General features: G+C 39.3%; 1 protein-coding gene across 3 annotated transcripts in view; it reads right to left on the reverse strand.

Annotated features, from left to right (window-relative positions):
• The window catches only part of LOC121653404 (LIM domain containing preferred translocation partner in lipoma), a 201,523-nt gene that overhangs the window by 155,035 nt on the left and 27,321 nt on the right, over positions 1-19,167 (reverse strand). For all 3 annotated transcript variants that reach the window (XM_042006876.1, XM_042006875.1, XM_042006878.1), the window contains one exon: positions 13,091-13,134. The gene's annotated coding sequence lies outside the window, so the exon portion shown is untranslated. The remainder of the gene's footprint in view (positions 1-13,090; positions 13,135-19,167) is intronic.

Below are 19,167 nucleotides of genomic sequence, written 5' to 3' on the forward strand. Positions count from 1 at the left end.
TATTTTGTGAGTAAAAAATGTATGAAAAACGTAATAATCAGTAGCAAACATGGAGCTGTCCAAGTTTTACTTGTGAACACAGCGTGAAAGCAAAGGTGCTTAAATAAATAAAATAAAAATATGTAATATGTTACTGTCGAATGGTTTTAATAACAAAATCCAACCAGGTCAGGGGGGTAACACTTGCTGTAAAATGTTCAGCTCGGATGAGTCGTCGCACCCCACTTCCAGCGAAAATAGAACGCATTAAGATAATTCACATGAATGTATTAATGACCAACACGGAGGCCGGTGCTCCCTTTATTCAGAGACAAGATATGCCTCTATGAAAATGTTAATCTGTTTCCCTTAAATGTGCCAACCATCATCTTTCAAACCAAATATCCAGAAAGGATCACATGTGAGTACCTTAATAAATAAATTAAAATGTTAAAGTAACTCAGACTTAATTAATCTGAATCTAGACTAATATTCTCTTAAGGTGGATAATTTTAACATGTTTTTCTTTTAAATATTTGCTGAAGGTCTGGTCCTGATCTGCCCTCCGAATCTAAGGACAAGCTTATTTCAAAACTCTTAAAGTAGTCGTAAACAACATGCACCGTCTCTCATAGCTGAACAACAACAGCTTGAAAGCAAACTGTGGACGAGTGAATGTTAAGCTAGACATGAAAACAGCCAAAAGTCACAGAGGGTATAATCCCTACACTGTACCAGTGGTGGATTAACAGATTTCTGGATTTCTCACGGCTTCGGCCATATGCTGCAGCTGTAGTTACACCTTTCCTTTCTCTCTCCGTTCAAGTGTTTTGGTCCTTTGGTTGATAAAACCTTCATAAAAAGCCCCGTTAAGCACAAACATCAAGTCACATTTCTCTCTAAACACAGCACACTAGAAGGTTTCTGCTTCCTTTAGTTGACTCATAAAAACTTGTTGAAACATTCAGATTTTCTAACCTTTTCATACAGCAGGTATTGAGCTGTTATTTAAATGTTGAACACAGCTTATCCTCTGCTGCTACACTGAGCACTCCACATCTATCCCCTTATTCAAACTTCTATTGGGTTTTGGCTTGAGGACGTAATCCCTTCTCTGACTCGCTCACTGGCAAAGCCACACAGAATCAACTTATCAATAACACTCTGTTTACTGAATACGGATGACTCTGCAGAGGAATCCCCTTAGCACGGCGCAGATGAATGAGCGTAAGCTCGGGACAAATTCATCTCAGCCTTTTTTCTTTTTAAATACTTGAGCTACCATTATAGCAATTGCAGCAGACGACAATTTCACATCACAATTGTGTCCACATAATATGAGCTTGGCCCGATCAAAGACGGAGAAAAAAACAGCATGGTGCTTCGCCCCTTTGTATCGACTTGCAGGTGTTGCTTCAGCTGTACGCACAAAGCAGGCCCGGTGGGTTGGCAAGCACACTGCTGCTTCACCCTCTCTTCCTTCTGCAGCACTAACCGCAGATCCATAACAACGAGAGCTTAGACCTATAACTTCATCATGTCACACTAAGCCAGAGTTTCCTCATGGTTTCTTTATATGAGACAATATCAGAGAATAAGCTCACTGCAAGTTCCTCACCCACTTTGGAAGATTATTACAAAAAGGATCAACAAAATACCAAGCGGATGATGCACAATTTATAAATTACATTTTAAAATATCACAACTATAAATATATATCAAGGACAAAATACAAAAGCAGAGCCTAAATAAATTAAATTTCCTGTAGAATTTCACTAATATTGACAGAAGTTTTCAGTCCCCAAAGGAAGAACTAAACATTACAGAAACAGCTTTCTTCCTGCTTTTATCACTGAACTAAACAAGCTGGCGTGTGAGTTTGCACATATTTATATTTATTGACTCTACACAGGCTTTATTTATTTATGTATTTATTTGCATAGGGATGGTACTGGCTGGGGTGGGTGGACTGCTGCGGTGATCTGTCGACATCTCCACACGGAGAAAACACACACACACTTCATGACAACTAGTTCCCGGTTCCCACTTTGCTCATTTAACGGACTTACTAAGGAAAATGTAAAAGCACTGCTTTTCCTTTTATTGGAAGGTTTTTAGATTTAAAGTTGATTCATTCTTGTAAACTGTAACACGCCATCGCCTCGTCGCCTCACCTTTTCTCCAGCTGTTTATGAATTTTATGAGAAAATGTTGAAATTTTTGATTAACTGAATATCTGCAACTGAATAAGTTTGAGGTCATTATCTTTAATTTTCTCTTCAAACATCACGTCCTCCTTTACACTGTAGACCAGAGATCCTTAATCCTGGTCCTCGAGGGCCAGTGTTTTACACGCTTCCCTGCTGCAGCACACTCGACTCAAATCAATGGCTAATTAGCAGACTTGTGCAGAGCATAACATCAAACGTTTTTTTCTTTACGTTTACGTGTTCTTGGAAGTTATTATTGGAGCAAACAAATGTGGGCGACTGTGTAAATCTAGACGATGGAAACATATGGGATCGACATGATTCATCTACCAACTTGTAAAAAGAAGTCAGATGTTTTTCTGACTCCTGGAGAAAAACAAAGTGCTGAAATCCTCCCAGCCCAGAAGCATCTGTGTAGCATGAGCGGGGTTGACTTAAGTTGTTTGGTCTCTTATTTAATCTTCTCCACTGCTCACTCTGCAGCGCTGTGAACCCCAGTGACACCTAAAGAAGATTAATTGGGAAGCAAGTTAAACTAGTTGTTTTTGGAAGGCTTTGGCCTTAATTGACTGATGGCTACTGCTGTTTATTTGTTCCTGCTGCTTAGAATTAATCCAAACCCACTCGTAGGTCTGTGGAAAAATCCACCCACGGTATCTATGTCAGCCCTCTTAATCACTCTGGGTCATTTTAATCTAATCTTTCCATCTTAAGCATGTCTTATTTACTTGTTTTCTGTTCTTCACTTTCCTTACGGAAGGTGATCTCAGCTCAGCTGTGTCCCATCCTGTGCTCCAGTTTCTCATGAAAAGCTGTGGTAATTGTTTAAGAACATCTTCTATCTTCAGCATATAAACATGCAGCATGGCAACCATCAAACAAGGTTAAAATGGCTCCATCATACACTGCTTTGATAAAGAATTACATCCTTTAGATGTGGCATCTCTTTGCTGACATAGCAGCATTGATTCAGTAAACTCTCATCATCACTTAGTACTTTTTCTGTGTTAGACGTATCTTGTGTTGTTTAGATCACTGATAACGATCTCAGACAGGTTTGATCTTTAGTTTCCAGGTGAGCTTCATTAAAGGGAAACTACTGAAGGAGGTTGTTCCACATTATTAAGACAGTCCCAGTTTCCATGCAGTCTGGGGAAAAAGAAGGATCTTTCTGCAGATGAAAAGAGTGAAACAGTTCAATGCTTTGAGAAGGAATGAAAACATTGGACCTTTCAGGAAACATTAGTGAGATCATCGTACTGTTAAATAATGATCCAGAGAGTAAATGTGTTTGTTCAGATAAAGTCAGATGAAGGAAAGTCTCCATCAGGAAAATGCATCGTGTTCAGAGATCAGCTGTTAAAAAGCCACCGATGAGCAGCAGCAGGTTTCTGAAGCTGCTGGTGAACCTCTCCACCAGGATCCACCAGAGGCTGCAGTTGTACATAAAGCTGGATCTGGACCTCCCTTAACCAATGATCACACAGAGAAACGTTTGCAGTGACTCAGAAACACATGAAGACTCGTTTTCTAACAGTTTCCTTCTCTGATGAATGTCAGCTGCACTGGATGGTCCAGATGGAAGGAGGTCTGGATGGTTGGTGGATGGCCATCATGTCCCAACAAGGCTGCCATGTCAGCAGGTTGTGGTGTTTACGTGACCCCCCATGATAGGTAGGGATCTCCCAAGGTGAACTTTGTCTCAGGGAGCAATCCAAAAACCTCGATGGAGCAACACCCGTCACCTTCAGCTGTGGAGAAAGTCTAAGGAGAAGATTTGTCTGCCTCCATGACCCGACTGCTCAGAAGTGGAAGAAAATAAATGAATGGATGGATGGATTCTTGCTCTGAGGGTAAAGGATCATCCATCTTAAGCATCACAACTCTTGAACTTTTATTCACTGAGGTCAGATTGGGAAAAGCTCCAGGATGATATGTAATTTTGGGGAGGTAAAATAAAGAAATAAACAAAAGCAAGCAGGCAGCTTAGAAAAAACAGGAAAATAAGTTAAAGATTTCAAGTGTGGCATGAATCATTCATGTCAAATTTAATGTCAACAAGACAAAGAATTCCTCAATGACTGATGCCACAGCAGAGCTCATTTTAATATAACTGCAGGTTGTATGTAACCAAGACAAATAAAATAGTTTTAATTGTTGAATTATGTGCTGTGTTTTATATGTGTTGACTGCTATAGTTTGCCTTTAGGCCAAGTCTCCCTCAAAAAAGAGACAGTGTCAAGGGACTTCCTGACTAGCTAGCTAAATAAATAAATATATGACTGGAAGGATTAACTGCATTGTTATCAGGAGATGTTATAATGAATTTGAATCAGGCTGCTCTGGGGTTAACACTAGAATCACAATGACAGTTTTAAACATGCAGACAAAGAATTAAAGCATCCAGCTACCAAAAATATGGACTTGGTGCTAGCTGCATGGCGTATACGTCACAGCTGAGTCCGCACCGCCAGCCATCCTGCAGATGATCTAATATATTTTTTATGTCTGTCCGTGACATTGTGGCTAACTAACGAAACTGCCGTAAAGGTTGTAATCTTCCTGTTATAAAGGTTAATGATGACCAGACAATGTTTTAGCTGAAAATGACTTTTTCTGACTCTTAAATGAAAAACGGGGAGCAGATCAAAGCTGTGGATGGCAGAAGGCTGCAGCACAGTTTCAGCCCTGTCTTCATAACTTTCTCATAGTAAACACGCAAGCAACACTCGTTTTCTTTTTTTTTTAACTGTGTTAAGTTGATCAATCACTCTAAATTGTTCTAGGAGTGAATTTTTTTTTTTATTAAACATTTATTTAACCAGGAAAATCCCACTGAGATTAAGAACTTCTTTTTCATGGGAGTCCTGGCCATGATAGGCAGCAGCAATTACAACAGTTATAAAATTATACATTTCAAATACAAATAAGAGACAAAGTACATTTAAAAACAGACCATGAAAAACGAGCGCGTTCAGTTGTGTCAACCTCAAGAACTCAGATTGGATTTAAAAGCACTCAATGAAATCAGCTCAGTCAATTTCCATTTTTTCTGCAATGCCTATGTGAGCGTAAGAGGCTGTTTGTCTCTGTGTTGGCCCTGCGATGGACTGGCGACCTGGCCAGCGTGTACCTGCCTCTCGCCTGGTAGACGCTGCGATAGACTCCAGCTCTCTCTGAGCCTGAATTGGAATAAGTGAGTATAGAAAATGGATGGATGGATTTCTTTAACCACAAAATGATTATGCACTAGTTGTGGGAAGGAATCGCTTGGAGCACGTATAAAAAGACAGATGTAACTGAGATGTTACCCATTGGGAGTAATTGTTTAAATGCTGCCTCATTTGACCATTAGCATGCAAGTCCTTCCCAAAGCCAAGAAGGTGGAATAAAACATAATACTTAAAAGCTGATTGGACATTACACGTTTCTTTGAGGACTTCTAGCTACAAATTTATAGAACAAACTGAAAGCAACCACACATCCTCAGTTTCAAGTCTCTTCTCCACAGACCTTGGTTAAAAATAACCAAATACTTCTAAATAAGAGAATGGGTCCACTGTCATGGGTAGGCTGTGGTGGTTAAACCATGCCATGTTGGTACTAAGGGGTCCAAAGTGGGCCAAGTAAATATTTCACTACTAGGCCACCAACAGCCTGAACCACAGATCCAAGGCTGAGCCACCATCTGAATGTGGAGCTGAAATGGAGACTCATCAGACCAGACAACAAACTTCTGAAAAAATGTAGCTTCATCTAGAGCTGGTCTGAGTATTTCAGGAACTGCTGATCTACTGGGATTTTCACACACAACCAACAACCATGCCACATTCAAAGTCACTTAAATCTCCTTTCTTCCTCATCCTGATGCTCAGTGTGAACTTCAGAAAGTCGTCTTCACCTTGTCTACATGACCTAATAAAGCAGTTTGTCATTTTAAGAAAGGACTGGTTCCTAACAGACCGGAAACAAAAACAAGTATTTATTTAGAAAAATTCTTCATGCATGTTTTTATGTCATTTACTGTGTAAAAGATGTTCTAAAGCTGCATGCTGAGATTAACAGGCTGAAAAAACTCAAAGAAAATGTAGGCCCTTCCCCTGGGATGCTGTCATTACACTGCAGAGGATAACATCAGGTCAGACTGGAATGCATGACTATTGAAAGAAGACCACAAAGCTTCATACCGTAGAAGCCAGAACGTAATTTCTGTGTTCCAGTCCAGAGAGAACTGAAGCATTCATCCATTTACATACTGTCTCTCCACTCAGATGAGTCAATGAAACACTGTGGCTACAAAGAGTTAAGCATTTTGAATTCTGCAGTGCAGCTAAACTGTTCTTGAAATTCAGCTGGCAGCCAGCCTTGCTAGTCGTCCATATATCTGATGTGTGCTTCAAGAATCTGGCCCAAACAGAGGAAGTGTGAGCCAGAAATCCAAACAAACAGTCTGAGAAACCAAAAAGCATCCCTGGCAAGCTAAGTTTACACCACTGCTGTGGTCCGGTCATGTGAGCTGGGCTCCTTCGCTCCACTTCTGTGATGCTTTAATGCCGTCTGAGTAAAACAAAAACTCTGTGAAAAGAAGTATTATCACAGTGTTTTAACTCGCAAAGTACTGGTGGTGGTAATCATTTTGTTCTGCAACACCTGACAGAGGTTTCACTGTTAAATGACTTTTGTTAAGGATCAAAGCAGCAGGAGATGAAGAGGAAGGACCCAAATCTAGGACTGAGGTACAAGGATAGCACAGGGGTGCCCAAGTCCAGTCCTCGAGATCTACTATCCTGCAGCTGTTAGATGCAACCCTTCTCCAACACACCTGAAGTAAATGAATGACTCGTTATCAGACCTCTGCAGAGCTGAATAACATGCAGATGAGGAAATTCATGATTTGTTTATTTGTTGAACAGTAGTTCACGTGTATTTCTTTTGTTTCTATTTGAAGGTTTTTCACTTGATAAATGATTAGATGATGGCAAAGAAATGCTTATTTCACAAACCTGCTGAAATCTAAATAAATAAAGAGGAAAAGGAAACAACTGCGTGGTCATTTGAGTAAGCGCTCCTTCTCAAGTTGGGAAGATTTTCCCAATGTGCCCCCTAGTGGTATCGTCTGGTGATAAACGGGGTACACAATTAAGTACTTCAATAAGTATGCTCATGTAGGAGCCAGTTGCCTTCGTAAACACAAGGTTAAAAAGCAGGAATATTCTAGGCCTGAAGGTGAACCAGCTTCTGTCTGAGGGTGTCGTTGAATTGGAAATGTACGAGAATACTTCATTGGAAAAAGATCTGTGCGAGTTTTTTTTAGACACACTTCCCATTTAGTATACAAGATGAAAATATTCCTGCCCTTGTTCTTCTCGTCTTCCCTGTTCATGTTGTTTGTTGCAGATTTGCCAGCTGATTTGATGGAGGCCCAGTTTGCTTTCTTCAAGCACTTGTATTCCTGCAGTTTTCCCTCCATCCTGGAGGAGACATTTTCTGATGATGGACAGTTTACAGCGTGAGTCAAAAAGCAGATACTGGTCTGTATGAGCAGGTTTGCAGTAAAACCTCAGTACTGACACCTCGGTATCGTTCGATACCAGTGAGATCGCAAAAAAGCCAAAGAATGTGAATGAGAGACCACAGGAGGTTTTGCTTTTGTTTAGCTAATTTGCACTGTTGACTTTATTTTACTCAAACAATTGTGTGACAAAAGGGAATAATAAAGTTATTTTATTATTTTGTTTCATTATTTTATATTGTTTACAAAGAAAAAAAGGTTGCATTTAATATTTGCAGTCCTGACATTCAGTTAATAAAAATGTTTTGCCAAAAATCTTTAAACTGTCTCGGATTATGATGATAAAATGATAAATGAGTAAAATCATTGAATGATTGGGAAATTTTGAGTAGAAAGTATCTGCGATACTTGCTACTGGATTTACTTGGTATCGGATGGATATCGGAATTTGCAGTATCGCCCAGCGCCAGCTACTGGTTTACTGGTTTCCTTTTAGTTAGTAAAAGATGAAGCATCATCATCACTGATAAACTTGACTCATCCTTTATCTGCAAATGCAAACCAACACAAAAACGACACAGAATAAATATTTGTTTTGAAAAATATGTCATTGTAAATAAAGTGTAACAGCTGTTAACAAATACTTATATGATTCTGAATTAACTCACTTGTATCTTGTTGCAGAAAACTACTCATTATTCTATGTCTGAAAGTCATCTTTAAAGACTCATAGCCATCGATAAATTATGACCAAACCACTATTTCCAGAACTATTCATTAGTACAATAAATAGTCTTATTACCCAGGAAAAATACATCTTTGTAAACATCTAAATGCTTATTTTTTTACTTATACTAAACAGACAAATTCTTTTGCCTGAAATGTGTCCACAAAAACACAAATAAGCATACTATTGTTACTAGAATAAAGTTCAGGAGAGAATGGAGGTTCTTGGACCACCTGTTCAACATTTTCATATTCACTGAAGAAGAGCTCAGGTTCCCATAAGAGCACCTCACCATCTGTTTCAAAAAAATAATCAAATTTTGGTGTTCGGCAACAGTGCATGCTTTGCTAACCACAGGCACCTCAGAGCTCAGTTTAAGCTCATTTTAATGTCTGCCTTTCTCATTTTATATTATGTATGAATATGTATTATACAGTATTTGCTGCATATTCCATTAACTCAGTGTTTAAAACAGTAGATGGAAAATGACATATAAAAACAAATGACATTTATGAGTCTCCATTAGAATTAAAAATTAATGTTTCATATCTTTAATCAATTATAACAAAGATCATCAGTGTTTTAGGGACATGTAAACAAAAGTTTATCAAGTAGAACAGGCTGCAAATCAAGAGGTAAACAAAAGATATATGAATAAATAAATAAAAACCTCAGTGACTTAGTCACCAACCACTTTATCAGATCCACCTTCTAGTACCAGGTTGGACCCCCTTTTACTCCAGAACTGCCTTAATTCTTGGTATCATGGATTCAACAAGGTGTTGGAGATATTCCTCAGATGTTTTCTCCATATCGACATGACAGCATCACACAGTTGCTGCAGATTTGTCGGCTGCATCCATGATGAGAATCTCCCGTTCCACCACATCCCAAAGCTGCTCTACTGGACTGAGATCTGGTGGCTGTGGAGGTGATTGGAGTCCAGTGAACTCATCGTCATGTTCTAGAAAGCAGCTGGAGATGATTTGAGTTTTGTGACATGGTGCATTATCCTGCTGGAAGTAGCATCAGAAGATGCTCCACTGTGGTCATAAAGGGATGGACATGGTCAGCAACAATACTCAGGTAGGCTGTGCTGGTTAAACCAGGCCACGTTGATACTATATATCCCCCACACCATTAAACCACCAGCAGCCTGAAAATTTCATGATGTTTCCACCTAATTCTGAGCCTAGCATCTGAATGTGGAGTTGAAATGGAGACTCATCAGACCAGCAACGTTTCTCCATCTTCTATTGTCCAGTGTTGGTGAGTGTGTGTGAATTGTAGCCTCAGTTTCCTGTTCTTAGCTGGCAGGAGACACCCGGTGTGTCTTCTCCTGCTGTAGCTCATCTGCTTCAAGGCTGGACGTGTTGTGTGTTCAGAGATGCTGTTCTGCAGACCTTGGTAGGAACCAGTGCTTACTGGACTTCCTGTTGTCTTTCTATCATCTCCTACCAGTCTGTCCATTCTCCTCTGACCTCTAACTTCAATAAGACATTCTGGTCCAGACAACTGCTGCTCACTGGATATTTTCTCTTCTTCAGACCGTTCACTGGAAACTTTAGAGATGACTGTGTGTGGAAATCCCAGTAAATACTCAGACCAACATTTATGCCACGTTCAAAGTCCCATAAATCTCCTTTCTTCCTCATTCTGATGCTCAGTTTGAACTTCAGCAGGTCGTCTTCATCATGTCTGCATGACTACGTGTGTTGAGTTTCTGCCGTTATATAATAGGCTAAACAGGCGAACCTGATAAAAGTGGGCTGGGAATGTATTTTATTGCTAACACATATTCATTGAAAAATCCTCAATTTTTTCAAACAAAGAAATGTTAGTCACCTTGCTTGTACTTCTGTAGCTAACGTAAGTTAAATGCCATGATCAGTACAGATGGTTCACAAGGTCCACATTACCTTTATTCAAATCTAAAATGAATGTGAAGATGCTCACAATGTTTAAGTGATGTACAGTTGGAGGAGGCTTCACCTCCATCCTCTGTCCTTTCTGTGTGAATTACCTGAACCAGTGATTCTGTGGCAGCTTTCATGGTTACCAGTACTGACATCTTTCAGATACATTTAAGGAAGTGTGCACGACCTGAAAGCTCGACATGATTCATCCTCTTTTATCTGTGTGCTGCAACTGTTGTGTCAACCTCTCAGCTCACATTATATCTTACAGTTTTTCAGCTCGTCTTTAGCAACAAGGTGGAGACTCGGCTCAACATCAGGAAAAAATGGCAAGTAGAGAAGATCAAACACCAAGTGGTCAGCAGTTTGATCCTCATCATGTCCATATGCTGAAGTGTTCCTGGGCACTGGGCACACTGACCCCCCCGCCCCACTGTCTCCCCATATGTCCATTGGTGTGCGGTTGTTGAGGAAAAGTTCTGCGTTCTGTATTTAGAGGTCACATGTGCGATTAGAAATGCTGTGTGAGCGTCTGAACAAATGGGTGAACGAAAAACACACAAAGTCCTTTACAGAGCCTCGACCAGGTTAACCTCTTAATCCCCAAGGGTCTTTTTATGTTTTCTGCTTGGAAATTACATAAATTAAAAGAAGTGATTATGTCTCTGCAATTATAAACCATATGTAAACCATCGTAGTATCAAAATAAAGCTAACACTTGTGAGATTTCATCAGAGGTGAAAGCATCACCACAGAAGCAGCTGTGTTAGTATAAATGATAATGGAACAGGAAAAAATGAAGAATCTGTGACACTGGATGTTCTCACTTAGTTTGGTGTTTGTGTTTCTGCACAAATTCTGACCTGCATGTGCACAAACGATCTCAGTGGATTTGACCTTGTTTTTTTGTAGTCAACATTGTCCTCTACCATTCTTTCCAACGCCCAATCATGTTTTATGTTTGTGATGGTACAGGAAATAATAGTTTATTTATTTTTTTTCTCATTTTAATTACAATCAAGCAGCAACCTCTGTCGGTAAAATGTGAAGCCTATGCGGAAGTGCAAAAAATTGCAGTTCACCCCTTATCGACTAGGGGCTGGCTCCAAAACAGAGCAAATCCCCTTAGACTCTCATCTTAAAAAGGCCATCTTCACAGCAGAAGTAAACATGTTTAAAGTCTGGTACAAAAATCGATTTTAGGATTAATAGGTCAAGTTTACCTTCATGACAACTGTGAGGGGGGTAAAAATTTTTCTAACTCATCCGTTTAGATGTTATTTAATCTTGAAATTAGGCATAATTAGGGGCGTGTCCTTTTGATTGACAGGTATCCAATATCCATGGAAAGAAGGGAGAGTGTCGCACAACCGCGATTTTAGCCGGCTAACCGCGTGCCTTAGCTTTAGCCCGCCTACCTCCGTTAGCTGGTTAGCTCGTGTTGCTCCGGGTTAGCTCGATTAGCTCTTAGCTACAAGCCGCTCAGAGTTGATTATGTATACATACATACACACACATATATACACATACATATATACACATACATATATATATATATATACATATATACACATACATATATATATATATATACATATATACACATACATATATATATATATATATATATACATATATATATATATATATATCTATCTATATACATATATATATACATATACACATATACACATATATATATATACATATATATATATATATATATATATATATATACATACATACATACATACATACATACACACACACACACACACACACATATTTTGCTGAAGGGCAGAAAGACTTTTTGTCCATCCTCTAAATTAAAAAAAGAAATAAAAAAAAAACTATAAAGAAGTTTTAGTTTTAGAAAGTTCTCCTATAGCTCATTAAGCTGGGTCAAGATTAATTTTGGTTCACAATAAAAACTCCTAGTTATTTTACATGTTAGAAGCATATATACTATTATGAGTAAATCTCCCATGTTTATATTCAGAATTCCCAAATTCATTCAAGAAAATAAACTGTGCAGTAGAGAGGCACATTTATCACTTTAAACCAGATCAAAGTTGGTCCTTGAGGGCCACTGTCCTGCAGGTTTTGGAGGTTTCTTGCTGCAGCATATGAATCAAATTAATGGATGATTGTGCAGAACATAAGCTGTTGAGGAGAGTCGTTTCTTTTAATTAAGTCATGTTGGAGCAGGAAACATCTACAACCTGCAGGACCGCAGTCCTTGAGGACCGACTTTGGCCACTCAGGGTTAGGTTAATATTCAGTGTGGTTATAAAATACTGTTGAGGGGAAGTATGGATTTCAAATTTCTTGGATGTTTCAATGCAGTGTTTTAAGCACACCAAGCGGCAGGCGTTTTTTTGCTAGTTTTGGCCACAGCAAAAAAAAAAAAAAAAATCTAATACACATCCACCAAACCTTGCTCCCACACAATGATAATTAATGAGCTGAGAAAAAAGTGTCTATTCCAACAGTGGAGATAAATTCAACCGCAGAGCGGGAAAATTAGAGAGGGAATAAACAGCATTTTCCCATCCTACATTTTCTACCTAAAAACACATCATGTTTTTCTCCTAACCAAGACAAACTGAATAAATCAAGAATGCCTCACGTCACAGGACCTTATGCAACCTCCTGCCCTTCAGCCACCTTCCTATGACGCAAATGCACCAAGAGCAAACCAGTTCAACCCATAGATAGTTATATACATAAACAGTACAGTACTTACCCAAATATTAACACTGGTGATGGTGGATATTACAGGTAACACACCTGAAAAGAAGCACAACATATGATTCATTATTAATAAAATGGTCCAATCTCAGTTTGCAGCCGCTGCTTTCTACCCGTGGTGGTTGTTTACTTTAAGAAAGTTAGCATTAAAGAGCAGCTCTAACTCCTAAAGTGAAACGCTAACTTTTGACTGCAGGGGATAAATTCAAAAATGATAATTGTGAGTGAAATTTCTATTTGCGGAGTTGTGAATGTCCTACATTCTGTTTAGATGCAGGTAAGGGTGGGGGTGGAATGATTTCTGTCTCCAGGGCCCAAAGATGTGTATTCCTCTTGCTGAGGAAAGCTTTTGTTCTGATAAATTGACAGTGTCAGTTTCCCACGTTGCCACGGTGTGGCATATACTACAGGGAGCAGTAGTGGGAACACACATGCTACACACGATTGGTGTCACTCAATGTGACAGTTCTTGTTTTTCTTTTCTTTTGAGGGAGGGAGGGGGGGGGGGGGGGGGGGGGGGGCTATTTTTCTAAATCTGAACTTCCAAGTCGAGGAAGCAGGAAGGAATAGGAATTAATACACCTACACTCCTCTTCTCCCTTTGGAAGAGAAAATTTTCTTTGTACTGGCTTCATAATTACTGGTGGGCGCTAGGTTGGGATTGTTATCCATGCTACCTCCCACCACCCCTCCCCAAAAGCATGAAATAATGTTTTGAGGACGTGCAACTGGCAACTAGGTCTTTTCCTAACTTCACTTCAGTTTTTAGAACTGTGTTAATTTTAAGGAATAAATACGGTTGTGTTTTAGAGGATGCTCTCTATTTTTATCCATTCTGTTTAATGTGAGAACGAAACATGGACACAGGAGGAAGGTATCCAGCATGAACAAACTATTTGAGTGAGTTTTAATAAAGTCTGATTACAATTCAATTTAGAGTAAAGTCTCAATAACAGTCATTTATGTTTATCGGACACTTTATTAGGGACACCTGTCCCATGGCTTGTTAACATACATGCAGTCAGCCAATCACATGGTAGCAACTCAACACATTGTGTCGTGTAGACATGGTAAAAACGACTTGCTGAAGTTCAAACTGAGCATCAGAATAAGGAAGAAAATTCTCCTTCAGCTTGCTGACAAGGTCTGCACCCTTCTAACGATTCATTATTTGAGTCAAGTGTGCTGCAGCATGGATGCTGAAAACTTTGAGGACACTGGCTCAAGAAGTCAGGAGTTGGTGATCCCTGTACTACAGCATTAAGAAACATAGACTGTTTTTCAGGGGTGTGTAGCTCCAGTCCTCAAGGGCCACAATCCTGCAGTTTTTCAATGTGTCCCTGCTCCAAAGTACCTGACTCCTATTAACAAGTTATTGTGCAGAACTTCATAGGCTGTTGGATCCATTTAATTTGAGTCACGTGTGTTAAAGCAGGTGTGTTATTCTAGCCTTGATGACTGATTTTTGATCCTTACATGCACCGACTACTTTATCTGGTCCACCAGTTCACCTGCTTGCTAACACAATTATCTAACCAGCCAATCACATGGCAGCAACTCAACACATGTAGTCATGCAGACATGATGAAGACGACTTGATGAAGCTCAAACTGAGATCAGAATGAGGAAGAAAGGAGATTTGGAATGGTTGTTAGTCTGAGTATTTACTGGGATTTTCACACACAACCATCTCTAGGGTTTACAGAGAACAGCCTGAAGAAGAGAAAATATCCAGTGAGCAGCAGTTGTCTGGTCCATGTCCATCCCTTTATGACCACAGTGGAGCATCTTCTGATGCTACTTCCAGCAGGATAATGCACCATGTAACAAAGCTCAGATCATCTCAACATGCTTTCTAGAACATGACAATGAGTTCCCTGGACTCTATCGGCCTCCACAGTCACCAGAGCTCCAGTCCAGTAGAGCAGCTTTGCACACAGTTGCTTCATCAGTTCTGCATCAACTGTGTGATGCTATAAGGTCAATAAGGAGCAAAACCTCTGAGGAAGGTTTCCACCACCTTGTTGAATCTATGACTGTGACTGGCCCTGGGTTTTGTCTGAGTATTAATGTGTTCTTTGCTTATAGGTTGGTTTGCAAAGTTGGTGGCTTCTTTTTCTCTCTCTCCTCCAACTTGCAGACTGGTTTGTTCACTACACTGACTTGCAACCACTTTAGACCACTGATCGACCACTTTTACATGCTACGCACACTATTTTTATAAATAAAATATAATTTGGCAGTATTTTGAGCGTCCTTTCCTCGTTTATGGGGGGTCCAACCTGGTACTAGCAGAGTGGACCTGATAAAGTGGCCAGTCAGCGCATGCAAATGAGAGCAGCTTCATTGGTAATTTGTTTGTATTAATACACTTTCACTGTAGTGTTATTGCAGAAAGATGAAAATGTATGGAACTTTGAAGTGGCTCATTTGAGAGTACATGGAGGGATAATTTACCTCCAACCACATTATTTGGCTGAGTTATTCCAGTTTTGGGAGCTTCTATTTCAAGTTATTCTGAGCAGATTAACAAGTTAAAGTCTAGTTTTGGTCAAACTAACAATAATTTGTTTAGTTTGTTTTCTTTAGAATCATATAACAGACACGGGAAAGATGATTTATAGCATGTTCCAAGTCTGAACACACTTTCCATATAGAGCGCTGACAACCACAATCTGACCTTTAAAAATGTATTTTTTCTAAATGGTCAAATAAAAAGAAGCTATTTCATTTAATCCATTGTGATAACTTTGAAGTCATTTTAGTCTCGTAGACCTGAAGAAAGAGACAATGAGCTAAAAATGTAAGTTATCAAAGCCATTTAACGTCAAGATAGACTAATTTACTATCAAACACATTTGATCTTCCAAGAATATTAAACCATTAACGAAATTCTAAAGAACCAAGATCTGTCAAAGAAAAGTCATTTAGGCTTTGAAAAGGTTTTTCTCCATCAGGTTATGATGGCTGGCATTGAAAGAGTGTCAAATCAAGCACTCCTTTCTCTAAAATTCATCTTCACACAATACTCTGCATTGTTCTGCTGTTTAGATTGACTTAATGTAAAAAGTTGTGATCAGCTGACACAACCGTTCTTTCATGCAGATCTGCCACCGGGTCCTTTTCCTCTGCGGATGCATGCTTTCTTAGTGCTCCCACAATGTACAGCTTGATTGGGCTTTAATGTTTGCAGGCTAAAAAGGCGAACCAAACCTATGAAAAATGCATATCCCTGTAAATACCTGCGCCTGTTTCCCTGGCTTTATGATATATTTATAGCTACATCTTTGCAGTGCTACATTAAAGTAAAGATGCTCAGATTCAGCTAGCGCAGGTTACCCCCTTTGTGAACTGCATGGACAGAGTTCAGCACCACTGGGCCGGCAGGAATCTGCCCCGAGGCAGACACATATGCAGGGGAAACATTCAACGGGAAAAACAAGGTTCATCTGCTACATATCCGACCTGCTGCCCATCCAGAGCTTTTCCTGGACGAGAGCAACGGCTGAGTGGCTTTCAGTTTAAATTACTTTGGGTCAGTACGTACCGTTTAACAAGGCAGAGAACTTCCACATGAATCTTGTCGTTTTCATGTCCGAACACAAATAAAATAAAGACCTTTTGGCTCCTTGATAAGAGAGAAAAACAAGGTGCATGTGCTTGTTAGTACATTAGCTACATTACTGCTCATGTTTTTCATGTGCATTCAAAGATTATTAAACTTTTAAAGCCTGAGGTTCCTCAACTGTGGTAAGTTGAGAAAATTTGTGCCAAACTGCAAAAATGCCTTTTTTGGAGAGCTCGTCTGAAATGTCTGTACTAAAACCTCTCTAATGTTGTTCTGCTTCCATCAGGACCAAAACCTCACGCCACAGGACCAGCTTCTTCCCTCTCCATAAGCACAGATGACTCCCTACAATTAAAAATCAACATAGTCTCACGTTTCACCACCGTTTCGTTTATTTTTGGGGCTGCCAAAAGCAACAAGTAAATGCAGACAGGTTTGTTTTTAATACATTAAGTCATGTTCAGAACCACACATTTCACATATCACACAGTTAACCACTCAGTGGCTGCAGCTGACCGTCTGGTCCACACTCCTCACCCGTTGCTGGCTGTAATGTACCAAATCAATGCATGCTCACCAAGAAAACGAGAAGAAGAGGAGGAAGTCCTCACAGCTACATAATGGCTGATTGTGACTTGAGCAGGATGAAAGAATTGAAATAAAAGCTGCCGCCTGTTAAATGGGAAGTTTTAGAATTAAAAACACAAAGATGAATCAATGAAAACAATTTGCTGACAGAACAGAACAAAGTTTAACTTCACGAAGTTCCTCTTGCTTTTAGCACCACCCCGATGCTCCGCATGCATTTGTTGAAGGTTTAACAGCATTTTAATTTGGAGTCTGATTAATTTTAGCGTGATGTCGGTTTTTAAGACAGTTTTATGTTCTTGTGTTGGTGGGATTCTGTTGCTTAGTACTATTTTATCTATTTCCCTTTATATTTTCATATCTTGTGAATTATTTTGTGATTCTGTGAAAAGTGGTGTACAAATAAACTTTGCTTACCGACTATATATTTATGTTATGTAATCTTTAGACTTTTCTTCTGCTTTCCCTTTTTCGGCTGTTCCCATCAGGGGTCACCACAGTGATTAATCTGCCTCCATCTAACCCTATCCTCCACTTCCTCTTCTCTTACACCAAATACTTTCATGTCCTCTTTCACTACATCTATAACTTTCCTCTTTGGTCTTCCTAGCCTTCTTAGCTTTTCACTTTCCACCTCTGCATCATATCAACAAGCTCTCTAGCTTTTACCGTCATAGTCCCAACATTAAAAGTCCTCACTCTCAGTCTAAGACTCTATTCTCTTTCTGCCTCCTCTTCTCTTTCCCTTTTTTGACCTACATTAGCCCAATTTCCACCAGCACCCTGTAGGTTAGCAGAACCGATGGAGGTCTTTGTTAACCCGGTATGAAAGACATTAAGCTGATTTGCATATTTGATTTGGCATAGGTTTGACACTGGATGCCCCTCCTGACACAACCCTCCCTTTATCTGGGCTTGGGACCAACAAAGAGGGCACTGGCTTGTGCTTCCCTGGTGCTAATTGTCTACACTTTAATGCCTTGTAAACACTACTTGTCTTTGCTTTTGTGTCATTTCTGTTTCAGCACCCCCACCCCAAGTCAAATGTATGTATGTATCCTTGCATGCAAACTTACTTAACAATAACGTGTCATTGTGATTCTTATGTATCAGCTGTCTTTGTAGAGATAATTTTGACTTATCGTTCTGTGGTCTGATAGAGGTTTAGAACTACAGACGCATCATTTAAAAGAAATTTTCATATTTATCCTGAAAGTTTTTTGTTTTGTTTTTTTAGACAAGCCTGAGACTTTTGTGCTACTTGCCATCTTCATTTATTTTTCACCTGTTAACACATATACTGATTTCTTTACAGACTCCAAAGGAATTCAAATAGAGCTTGTGGTCATTTTATTAGAGGGTTTGTAATTTTCAAGCAGAGCCCTGAACCTCAGAAACGGGCATGGGTCTCAAAGAATTAAAACTATGTTTACAGCTTATTTACAACCATATAACTGGTTGTAAATATGCTGCAAATAGAGGTGGGAGAGTTAGTAGAGCTTTACTGGCCTGGTCTAACTCCTGAAGTTAAGCTTTATCTGTGGCTCTGACGAAAGAATGAAGCATTTTGACAAGAAACATCTCCCCAGGGTTTAAAATCCTGTTCATATCAGTCATATAGGAGCTAATTATTAATGTTTAAGCTAAACATTCATCAAGTGTTTTGGTGAATTTTTTTTTAAACCCATCACCAAATGTTCCACATTTATTAAGTCATACAGATAACGAGATAATGTCAGTACAAATGACTCCCCCCCCCCCAATAAATATATTTCTGTCCTTTTTAAGTACCACTCACTCAGTTTTTTTATTCTGAAATATGAAAATGATCAATCTACAAGCCCCACGTTTCACTTGAATGAATAGAACTTTATTTGTCATTGCAACAAGTGCAACATAATAACAAAACCCTCCAA

The sequence above is a fragment of the Melanotaenia boesemani genome, chromosome 14 (genome assembly GCF_017639745.1).
Source record: "Melanotaenia boesemani isolate fMelBoe1 chromosome 14, fMelBoe1.pri, whole genome shotgun sequence".
NCBI classification, from domain to species: domain Eukaryota; kingdom Metazoa; phylum Chordata; class Actinopteri; order Atheriniformes; family Melanotaeniidae; genus Melanotaenia; species Melanotaenia boesemani.